At 41.5% G+C, this 12,749-nt stretch overlaps 1 protein-coding gene across 1 annotated transcript in view; it reads right to left on the bottom strand.

Annotated features, from left to right (window-relative positions):
* Positions 1-12,749, bottom strand: part of CRACD (capping protein inhibiting regulator of actin dynamics) — a 107,153-nt gene that overhangs the window by 66,236 nt on the left and 28,168 nt on the right. Inside the window, exon 2 of the mRNA XM_069977649.1 lies at positions 400-520. The gene's annotated coding sequence lies outside the window, so the exon portion shown is untranslated. The remainder of the gene's footprint in view (positions 1-399; positions 521-12,749) is intronic.

The following is a 12,749-nucleotide window of genomic DNA, read 5'->3' as shown; positions in this document are numbered from 1 at the left end:
GGCAAGAGCAGAGAATAAGGTGTACAGTATTTTAAGTAAAAAGATGCCCTTAGCATCAGCCCCCCCCCCCCCCCCCTATCCTAAATACATAATGATATATATGGGATCTGTACAAAGGCTAATGCATACTAGTATACTATGGCTTTGGGAATGGGATCTCACAGAGATGGTTCTGTTCCTGTCCTTTGATGCAAATACTGATCATGTACAGAGCCATAACACATCTATGTATATAACCCCTGCCCTTCTATTTATGTTGCTATAATGTAATATTCGCCAATGTTAAAACACAGCCACAACATAAACCAACAGCTCAGCCACAGAACCAGATGCACCAACACAGTGTTATTTGTCATTCAGATCTGTCATTCAGCCATCTTGTCATAATGATTTACTTACCCCAGACTCAAAGTCCTAACACTGTAGTGAGTAGCCTGCTACCACGGGCCGGTCTGTTATACTGTACGATACATATCCTCAGATAGTTGCACGGACCGATCCACATCACAGCTCGTTTTGTCTGTTTTAGGGAAATATACAGGGAATTAGTCAGCAGTTCTCCTACTGTATGATCCCCACATTACAGTAAAATATACAACTGAGAAGCATTAGTCATTCTTATAACCCAACTTACTGTATATCATGTAACCAGGTTTTAATCACAAAAAACGGAATTAACATTCCTAAAAAGAGAGAAATTTATCACATGCTGGAATTGACTCTGCATCATCTTAAAGCGATACTGTAGGCACCCCCCTCCCCCCCAACTGCTGCTACCGTCAATTTGATGACAGTAAGTCCTTCCTGGTTGGGTCTTTTAAAATTAGCCCAATGCTTTGGTTAGGATAAAAATGATCTTTTAACCCCTTGCCTCCGCAGCCTGTTTTGGCAAATCTGACCTGTCTCCCTTTATGTAGTGATAACTCTGCGGTGCTTTTAACTATCGCGGTTATTCTGTTTTTTCTTGACATATTTCTCTTTATGTCTGTGGTAAAATTTACAATCCCTTATATTCAAGATTCTCTTTTTCTGAGAAAGATAGTTATGCCACATGAACTAATTATTACTGAAACATCTACAACATGTCTACTTTATGGTGACGTCATTTGGTGAACGTCCTTTTACTTTTTAGGATGTTAGAGGGCTTCAAAATTCTGCAGCGATTCTTCAAATATCAGGAAAATTTCAAATTCAGATTTTTTTAGGGACCAGTCCAGTTCTGAAGTGGATTTGTGGGGCCTGTATGTTAGTTACACCCATAAATCCCTCCACTGTAAAAACTGCACTCCTCAAAGTATTCAAAGTAACATTTCATAAGTTTATTAACCCTTTAGGAGTTTTGCCGAAATTTAAGTTGGAGGGGAAAATTTAAAATTTTCATTTTTTTTGGGCAGATATTACATTTTAATCCATTTATTCCTCTAAAAAAGCAAATACTAACTGAGAAATGGAACTCACTATTGATTCCCCTTATACCAATGTTTCTAGAAATGCAACATATGTGGCCCCAGTGCGTCACCTGGCTCAACCACAGGCCGCAGACATGACAGACACCTGGGGAATTTAGGGGTCTTTTTTTATTTCAGTTTTTTTTATAGCCATTATACCAGGTCACAGAGGCCTTGTGGTGCCAAAATATTTGTGTAAGACAAGTTGACATTTCCATCGGTACCATTCTGGGGGACATGTGACACCCTGATCAATCGTTCTTCGCCAGGTCGGTATGATTACAGTGATATCCATGTTATATAGCTTTTGTTATAGTTTATGGCATTTATACTATAAACACTGTTTGTGTCTTGCATATTGTAAGAGCAGTAATATTTTTATTTTTTCACCAATGGAGTTATGTGAGGGCTTTTCTTTGCAGCATAAGCTGATGTTTTTAGTGGTTCACCTTTTGGGTACATGTGACGTTTTGATAGCTTTTTTCTATATTTTGTAGGGGGTGGGATTAACAAAAAATAGTCATTTTGTTTAGTTTTTTTATTTATTTTTTGAATGGCGTTAATATGGTGGTATAATTAATGTAATGGGTTAATAGACGGGGTCACTACTGATGCGGCGATACCAAATATGTGTATTTTATTTATAGAGGATCATTTATAAAGGGGGGATGAGGAATGTGTATATTTATTGTGTATATTTATTTTAATTATTTATTTATGTATTTATTTAATTATTTAATTTATTTGTTTTAATTATGTATTTATTTATGTAGTTGTGTGTGTGTGTTTTACTCTTGCAGGTACATATATAATGCATCACAGCACATAATCAGTGCTGCACTGCATTATATAGTGAATGAGTGTTACACACTGCGAATCTTCCCATAGACGCTGCGGTCGCAACGGGGTTAGGTGCCCGGGATGGCAGTGGCAGCAGGAGGAGGCTGTGTGACACAGCCTCCTCCCCCTGCCTGATCTCAGATAGGGACAGCGGGGGGAGGCAGGGAAAGCATGATGTCCAGGGATGTCATGATGCAGTCTGGCACTGCTTTTTATGACATCTCTGGACGTCATATTGAGGGAAGGGGTTAATCTACAGCCAAGTCAATGAGGGGCTGTCTAGAGCTTCTTTGCCCTAGACCACACCTCATTGACTCGGCTTCTGCAGATTAAAAGATCATTTTTTTACCCTAACCAAGGCAATGGGAGAATTTTATAAGACCCCACTAGGAAGGACTTACTCTCATCAAACGGATGGTACCAGCAGTTTGGGGGTGAGTGGGTTGGTAGAAACAGTATGGCTATAAAATATAATTCTTTTCATTTGCTACCAGCATCAAGCTTATAAAGAAAATAAAGCACTCTATATGGATTTATTAGTTAAAGGATTTATATGAGATTAGAAAAATGTGCCTTTTTATTCAGAAACAGCATCACTCATGTCCACAGGCTGTATCTGGTACTGCAGCTCAGCATCATACACATTAAGGCTATGTTCACACTATGTAAAAGTACGGGCGTTGTTGCCATCGGCAACAACGGCCGTACTTTATGTAGTGTGGAACATTGCCTACATTTTTATGGGATCCCGGCCGGAGCGTATACACATCGTATACGCTCCGGCCGGGATCCCGTGCGAACTCGCAAATAACTGACATGTCAGTTTTCTGCGTCCGCAATTCAATGAATTGCGGCCGTAGGAAACCCTGTCAGTTCACACAATGAAGCGAGCAGCTCCGGCCGCTTGCTTCATTGTGTGCTGTGGGAGGCGCCCACATCAGAACACTACGGCCATAAAGATCATCCGGCTGGTACTTAAGTACCAGCCGGGATGACCCGGGCAGAGACTGGCCGTTCCTTGACCCAGCCGGGTCGCGGAACGGCCAGCCTCATACGTAGTGTGAACATAGCCTAAAGGAACACTAAAACCAGGATAATCTTGCATCGACTGTTTGTCAGTCCACATCATTTTCAAAATGTGGAGAGAAGCCACTGGGGATCACCCCAATAACTGATGGTTCAGGCAGCCTGAAAGTGATGACGGGTTCCCTTTAAAGGGGCATAATGATAATGAAAAACAAAGCATTGGCAGCAGAAGATGGATTTGAGACACCACTTTCGTAAATAAAATAAATGCCAAATGTAACACCACTAGTATTGATCTGTTTTGGTGTCCACTGGCCTTTATTGGTATATTCATAAACAATTTGATATCAATCTACTTAATGCCCTCCATTTACTCTCCATTTTCTCATCAGCTGAACAGGCATGTTGTTTCCAGCAAACAGAACAATTCTATTGGACATGGTGTGTGCTTATCCTTAGAACATTTAGTGCATGGGTCCCCAAACTGCGGCCCTCCAGCTATTGCAATACCACATTTCTCATCATCCCTGGACAGCCAAATCCAAAGCTTTATCTGTCCAGGCATGATGGGAATTGTGGTTTTGCAACAGCTGGAGGGCCGCAGTTTGGAGACCCATGAATTAGTGGGTCCTGTCCAGCTTTAGACTTTATGATAAAGTGAAGGGCAGCATCAGGTTATATTCATCTTAGGGGTAACATTAAAAAATCTATAATAACTCTAAAGACTCCAAGCTGCAGTAAACCTGCATTACTCTAATAATTCAGGCTATGGAGAAACTCACATGAGCATTGCAAATTAATGATTTGGATCCCTGCAGTGATAAAGACAAAAAAAAAAAAAAAAGCCCAAATTAACAGCATATTTTTTTTTGTCCTGGAGACATTACCTTGAAGAAGGAAGCTGTACGTGGGTGTTTGGAGTGTTATGTACTGAACAAGAAACCCAAGTCATAATGATTTTCTACAGTAAGTATTCATTTGCTGTGAGTGGCGACAAAGCTCGCTATGCTGTACATTGAATAAGCTTGGTCTACTGCCTGAAAACATACACAAGTTTTCAGGAAGAGAGGATGCAGCTGGTTTCTAAATCTGAAGCAATGAGAATAAGATCATTTAATTTAATTTCTTTGAAATTATAGATTCTTATGATCATAAAATTCTATGCCTCTAATAAATATCAGCCAGACTTAATATATATACAGTAATACCTCTTTTCGGGAACACAATCAGTTCTGAAAGGCTGTTCCAGACTGAACAGTTCGAGAACTGAGCTGTGTGTTCCCATAGGGAACAATGTAAATGTGTTTAATTGTTTTTTACACTCCATGCGTCAGGTGCAGAGCGCCCGGCCCACAGAGTATAAAGTGTGATGCATCTTGCACCAATACTTACTGTAAAGGGATTCCTGTCATAATGAAGGCTCTAAACAGGTGTTCCCCGCAGTGGAGAGGTAGGAGCGGGTAGCTGTTTGAACTTGCCACACCGGCCACTGTGCAAATTCAAACTGGCTGGCGCCAAACTGCAGCCGGGGACGTAACTACCACTGTAGCAGCCATAGCGGCTGCTATAGGGCCCACCACATCAGGGGACCCCAGTGCCCGCTCCTGTAATACGCTGAGCCCCCTAAGATGTCATCATTTAGAGCACTAGGTTTCCAAGCGGGTTCTGCAAATGTCCATATAACTGCAAACACTACTGACAGCTTAGGGTACTATTACACAGAACAATAATTGGCTGATCGTTGATATAGGTTTGAACCTATAATTGTCGAGCACCGACCGCACATCGCTACAAGTATTAGCGGTGCGCAGCCGGCCGCTGACGTTATACATTACCTATCCAGGCTGCAGGGCTCCTCTTACGGTCTTCTCCCCGGATCCCCTGCGCTTCAGCTTCAGAGCGGCCTGTCTGAGCTGACAGGCTGCTCAACCAATCACTGGCCACTCTGTAGCTGGAGCACGCGGGACCCGGGGAGAAGACTACAAGAGGAGCCCTGCAGCCTGGACAGGTAATGTATAAAGGGTTGGGAGTGAATGCTGTGTCTGGCGGCAGCTAGTTGAGTCTCTGGGGGCAGACACTCCAGCAGTTTGTACTCAGATAATTAGCTTCTGTTTCTTTAACAGTAGAAAGTATCTACTTGCCCAGTCACTGTCCACTGCATTCAGTCAATACCATGACAAGGAAGTGCTGATAAGGGGAAATAAGAATAGGTGGTGGTGAAGGGTCGTAGCAGGTGAGTACATATTTTATTTTTCTGATTTTTTATCCAGCCTAGCCACATTTAAATATGAAAAGAAGAAACTGCTTTAATAAGATATGAACAATAGGAAAGAGGGAGTAAAAGAAGGGAGAGGGGAAAGGAGGTTGACGATGGAGAGGGCAGTATTTAAGGTAACCATTCAAGGTAAAGTGATGCATATTTACTTGTTATGCCAGGGAAGTGTTGGAGGGGTATAGACAAGAGTGGGCATAGTACTAAAAAACACGGGTTGAGGGCTTTTTCTACTGAAGCTTTACCCAACAGAACAAAGTGATGCCAGAGCTTTACCAGCCAGTCCAAGAGGATGCCTAAGCCTCACCCTCTGTGGTGGAAGTCTATGCAAGAATAAAAACTGTTGTTTAGTCCTCCTGTACGTTTTCCATAAAGAGATCTACTTAATTGGATAAATGTAAATTAAATTAAAAGCTTGCAGTGGGAATTTTACATGAATTGTACAATAAAACTATAAATGGGACAAAGTACTGTATAAGGAATTCCCCAAGCTTTTTACATTTTTCGCTTACAACTTTGGTTTTACTAATTAATAATAATGTGTCATAATGTGGACTGGATGTCTGATTGACGAAATGCCACAACATCGAGTTCGGACTTATTATTGGGGACTTTGGTTATGTCTAACATACAATGTACAATGTAGCACTTCCTATCACAAGGGATGAGCAAATTCTTCTGTCTGTAGGAGGCAAAGTAATCTTAAAGCATGCAGCATTCTTGACATATCTATAGTTCACCTTAGGTGCTGCACTTTTACCTCCTACCCACCTATATACAAGCTCCCTATCTATAGAGCCCACAATCTAAAAAATGCCCCATTTCCTAGCCCTTGCAATATAACCCCTCTAATAGTATCCCTAATACTACCCCACAAAATAGTTGCCCTAACACAGTAGTTACCCCATTATTTCTCAGTAGGTAATCCCATAATAGTGCCCCATATAGTAGTAAGGGACCCTCAAAAGTGCCTCATACACTAGTCAGCCCCCCTCAATAGTGCCCTATATCGTAGTCAGCCCCCTCAAAAGTGCCCCATTTAGTACTCAGCCCCCCTCAGTAGTGCCCTATATAGTAGTCAGCCCCCGCCCAAGTAGTGTCCCATATAGTTGTTAATTACCCCTGCAGCTCCTCTGCCCCCAGAATGCACCCGGCGCAGGCAGGGTGTGTGATGATGTCACCATGCTACCTGTACCAGAACACGGAATCGACATTGATTACAATTCACTTCTAGGCCGCAGGCAGCATTAGGCCTGCCTATAATTAGCTGTGCTGTAATAAATAAACTGGTTTCCTCTGCGGGACAAAAATAATGGCACCACGGACAAATGTTTAAAATGCCTGTTCCACACTGTCAATTTTAAAACATAACCATTCAGGTATGCTGCTTTTTTGCATGGTCATTTTTTTTATATTGCAGTTAAAAGAAAAATCCTGAAACCCTGATCTCCTAGGTGGGGCAGGAAAAGGAGAAGGTATTTTGGTGCCCAAGACATACTGTACCTATAAAGCAAATTTCTTATGTGTGACACTATTGTATACCTCAAAATAATAGCCATATAGCTACTAAATAATGTTACTATACATGGGACAAATACTTTCACCATGCATGCTACCATCACACCGTGATTGACGAAAACCAGTATACCAAGATCAAGATCACTAATAATACCAGTATACAAGGGACACATAATCCTGCCATACCATGACCACCACACTGATTAATACCACAATTTAAATTACGGATCAAAACCAATAGTGCTGATAATACCAGTATACAAGGATCAAATAGTACCGCCAGACCATGGTCACATAGCATACCAAATAGTGTTTTGCTATACAAAGACCAATATTACTCCCCCAGTTGTTCCAGTAGGTAGCTGAACCCCAGTTGATAAATAGGTTTACAAATAAAAATCAGTATAACAAAGCATTATACTTACCTTCTATCTGCTCCATTGCTGTCAGGGCCCCATCGTCCCCTGCTGCTGACAGAGCTACACATGAAGAGTGACTTATTGTGCATGCACCAGAGTCAGGGCAGGGCATAGAGGTCCTTTGCTGCTCCTGTAAACTGTAGGGTCAATGCAGACTACAGGGCAAGCAATGAAGCAAGGAACCAGCAGTTCCTTGCTCCATTTGGCTTTGTAGATAAAAGGGACGCTTGCTATCATCACCAGTGATCAGAAATTGCACTCCTACCCCATGGGCTGGGTGTGCAATGGTGCCCTAAGTGGGTGTCTACCCTTTTCCTGAGTTTGGGCAAGTATTCTGCGCATCTAAGAGGACTAAAAATACACAGAATAATCACTTCATTGGTAACATCTACCCAATGATGGCTTGGCCAAAGTAGTATGGAAAATTAATTGTCATGTTCTTCCTTCCAATCTCTCCCTAGTGATCTGAGCCCAATGACATGGCGCATTGTTCTGTTAAAAGACGCTGTGGTTGGAGAAGACCTCCTAAATATATGGGTGCAGATGGTCATTTAACAGGTCCCTATAGTGTTTAGTAGTCAAGGATTCTGGTGTGTATGATGGTCCATTAACATATTTCTTTGGCCCATTTGAGGCTTTGTGATGTGTGATTATCACTTCTCAGTCAACTCACCTGCTGTTTTACTGCTGGGCCAGTTGGTTCACTGTGGTTTGGAAGCAGCCAATAAAGTGTACCTTCTGCTGCACAGGAGAGAGGTCTATAAATTAACTTGGGACCGACTGTGATGTGACCACCACTTGGTGTCACATTACTAGTCACATGATGTCAGATACCAGCTATTCCTAATCATTCAGCGTAGATGCCCTTTATTTTAGGTACCATTACCATACTGTATATTACACAGAGGCTTAAGGGACAACCACTTCTTTGCTGGTGACCAGCTGATTGTTGCGGGTTTGGTAATTAAAATGGCTACACAATAGTGCCTGTTGCTGGAAAAATGGGGTATTACATGGTGCCCTTTCAATAAAGGTACAGCTAGCCAGTGGAGTTGCAGCAGCTCTCATTGGAAGAGGCCTGAACAGAGAACAATGAAATACAAAGTGGACTTCATGTCAAGGACATTCATTGATTGACATTCAGCTAGTAGTCAAAGTAGTAATTGCAGGATGAAAGTATAATGTTAGTGGGCGGTAAACGCTGAAATGCTGCCATGTTCTTATTATTGTTTGAGTTATTGATTTCTACTAATAGTTGTGTCTTTTAATACCTGAGAAAGAACTATGCATTGGGTTAATCATCATCAGCCTATATATAGCTTTGTCTAAAAAGAGAAATAATTGACTGGAGGCCGAGTATGGCTGCGTATCTGGAGAAATATTCTATAGACAATCTCCGAGCATTCATGCACCCTGCTGCTGTACTAGAAGTCGTGACCAGCACTGCTATGGAAATGCTGCACTTACATAAACGATTGTAGTCTTTAAATAATCCCCAGAATTAAGACCAAAATAGATGTGATAGGAGCAGGATCACCCAAACTTTCGGATTCTATTTGTTATATGTGGGAATATGTTTTAGCTGTTAGGACTACATGAATTTTGGGAGTCATGGGACCAAAGATCGTAATGTCACACTAGAAAGTGTTGCATCACTGTAAAGGTCATTTTGACCCTAACATGGCTGTGACTGCCCCCCCCCCCCCCCCTACAGTTGCATGATATCCATCCAAGATTTCTTGTGACTGTCAGGTCACAATAACGGCCACATGGGGGTCTACAACCACAACCCCTTTTACTGCCCTTTGCTACTATACAGCGCAACATGGTACTATTGCGATGTAACCCTGGCCTATTCAATACGTTTCAGTGCATCTGGTTAAGAGGATATGTAAAGCTGTATATGATCACAGTACATTAAAACACAATAATCCTTTGAATATTCCATAAGAAGACAACCTTAAGAACAGATCTGTAGACACTATATATACACTATAAAGACACATCATTTATATCCATCAATATATGGCCCCGGAGTTCCCCTGCTGGGCCCAGGCATCCCAGTCCAACAATGGGAAGAATACAAAAAACACTGTGACTTGGTCATCCGCTCTATAAGAGTCCATTGTGAAGCTACAAGGGCAATGATTATGGGCTAACATCATAATAACAGAACCACTGTGGACTCATAGTATGTTATCTCCATTATGTGTAATACAGCAGAGTTTATTACGCAGGAAAAGGTGGTCCTAGAAATATTATTGGGCTGCGTGTCTATTTCTTCTCACTACAGTCCAGTAATAGACACCTTTTCCAGGATCTGTCTCTTCATGGCAACAAGTTCGGAGTTCGATGCTATCGGTGAACTATAGACAACATATGATCATTTGGTATTACATATCTGAGCTTTTTTTTATTCATGCCGTGTTTGCGTTTGCACACATTATAAATGAGAGCTGCCTATTATACGTTATTTTTAGTAGTTGCACGTGAATAAGAACTTTGTAACCAGATCTCCTGCTTTGTAAGAGTCCTCTAAAGAAATCTGTTTCTGATTGTGGGTGCTCAGGAATGGCATTGTCCAAGACGTAATGTGATCACCTGCAAACAACCAAACATAGATGCCTCAAACAGTAAGACATTAATAAGCTACACACCAAAAGACACATAACGATAGCGCACAGCACTATGTGCCAATACAGAGCTGTACAAGGTACTGCAACACTGTCTCATTCACTTGAACAGGGCAATTCTGCAGAACCTTGCAACGCAAAAGAAAAAAAATCTGCAAAAAAATCAATAAATAAAAATATATGATGCCAGGAGTCATCCGGAGGATAGATGATCAATTTTATAGGTAGGGGTAACTCCACCTCTGGCAGCAGCTCATCTCTAGTGAGAGCAAACGTAAGTTCTGTAGGCCTGATCTTTCGTTCAGCAACATCATCTGTTGGGGGAGAGTCAGAAAACTGCAATACACATAGGATAGTTGGCTGGTTCTGCCAGTTTGGATGATGTTGGATAGTCTGACTATGTAATATTGGTGAATAGAATCAAATTGTTGATGGTCCGGCTTTAAAAAGGTTCCCAAATGACAAGGCTGCTGAAGAATTAAGAAAGTTGTCCTTTTACTAGAGCAATGTGAAATAAATGTGTTTATATATTAATTTACTCTTGTGGAATAAAACAGTTTATCCTCCAAAGCATGAATGTGTTTTCACAGGCAGATACGGCAGCAATGGTGAGCAGCCCTTTTAGGTCCGTAGATGGGAACATGCCACTTCTGGCTAAGGCTCTGCTTCTAATAAAGGCTGCAAGGTCAAAGTGCTGAGCTTTGTGGTTGTCGGCTCACCACAATTTTTACTGACCTCAATACTTTAAGAGATAATGCATGATGTGGAAACATGTAAATATTAATGTTTGTGTTTAATCTCCTCCTTACAACATATCGTATATATGAAATTGCATTTGTCCTTGTAAATAAAATTGCTTAAAAATGGCGTCAAGGTTAAATCATCTGTTTTGTTACAATGGTCTGTTGACTGTGTCCCACTACTGGTATCCAAAGCAATCATCGGTAATCTGTGGGGGAACGCGGCAGGGATCATTCCTATCCCCTGCAGTGCCAGCACAGGTGAACTTAGGTATTACAAGGAAAGATAGTAGTTGTAGTCAGCTCACCTCTGTGAATATATGATGGCCACAGTCTATTTCAGGAGGGTGCACGGTTCCAACGATAGCCAGTCGTGAGATACAGTACATGGGATGTGCAAAATAGTAGCAGTTCCGGCACTCCAGTGAAGATTAAAATCCAATACTTTATTTCATAACAAACATAAAATTGTGCTGCGAGGTAACACCACCTCGCAGGTTACCTCGCAGCACGATTTTATGTTTGTTATGAAATAAAGTATTGGATTTTAATCTTCACTGGAGTGCCGGAACCACAACTATTTTGAACTTAGGTATTACACAGCTCTTATTAATATCAGCAATCTCTATTTCTAATTTATGGATGTCACTGGTCCTCCAAGAATGAGAGATGAGCTTTGTAAATGCTCTCCACTACAGCTAATAGATAGGGATCCTCAGTAGTAGACCTCTCAATATAGGGAAGTACCTAATAATGGTACAATCTAAGGTATCTTTAGCTTGTGGCTACTTAATACTGGTCATAAAATATATATATATATATATATATATATATATATATATATATATATATATATGTCGATTATTAAAAATTTGTCACCTGGCAGGGGCATGGGGGAACATAATAATCATTACTGCCCCCAAAGATTCCTCCTTTGATTTCCTATGGACGTCGGACTCATCCCTGCTTATTAGCATAATGAGCGGGAAGACAGGTGGTGGGGATTTCTTAGCAATACAACCGCCATCTGGAGCATCACTGGAAGGAGAGGGATAAGTATCAAATGCTTTATTAAGGGGTAGGGTGGGTTCTGCCTGGTCTCTAATGTGACATGTTCCCTTTAAGAAATCTTTTTAGAATTTATAAGCAGCTGATATGAGAGGTGAGGGCAAAGCTGTAATCAGGTAATGAAACTTGAAAAAGTCTGGTGAAAATTTTTATTAAAGTATTGTATTGCCCCCCAAAAGGTATACAAATCACCAATATACACTTATTATGGGAAATGCACATAAAGTGCTTTTTTCCCTGCACTTACTACTGCATCAAGGCTTCACTTCCTGGATAAAATGGTGATGTCACGACCCGACTCCCAGAGCTGTGTGGGCTGTGGCTGCTGGAGAGGATGATGGCAGGGGGACACTGAGGGACACAGGACACAGCAGGGACACTGAGCATCCTTTTGCCATCACTCCAACTCTGGGAGTCGGGTCGTGACGAATGCACTTACACAGAAAGGTGCTGTCTTAGGCCCCCTTCATATGTCAGGAAAAACTATACAAATTTTTCATCATGAAATCAAGAGAGATTTCGAGACCCATAGGGTTCTATTGGGCATGGGCACCTTCAGGATTTTTCTTTAGAACCCTATGAGGGCATCTGGAATACTGGAAAGCCCCGGATGTACTTCAGAAAACTGTCCAGAATTCCAGATGCACTTCTTGGCAGCCCAGGCCAGCAACCAGGCAAGTGCTGATCTTTTAACTGTATGTGCTCCTAATCAGCCATTGGCTCAAAGCCTTAACAATCACACTTGTGGGCAGATTGAGCATTATGCCTCTGGCCACAAAAGGCTG

Source organism: Dendropsophus ebraccatus, chromosome 7 (assembly GCF_027789765.1).
Source record: "Dendropsophus ebraccatus isolate aDenEbr1 chromosome 7, aDenEbr1.pat, whole genome shotgun sequence".
NCBI classification, from domain to species: Eukaryota; Metazoa; Chordata; class Amphibia; order Anura; family Hylidae; genus Dendropsophus; species Dendropsophus ebraccatus.
This window is presented reverse-complemented; position numbering and strand designations above follow the sequence as displayed.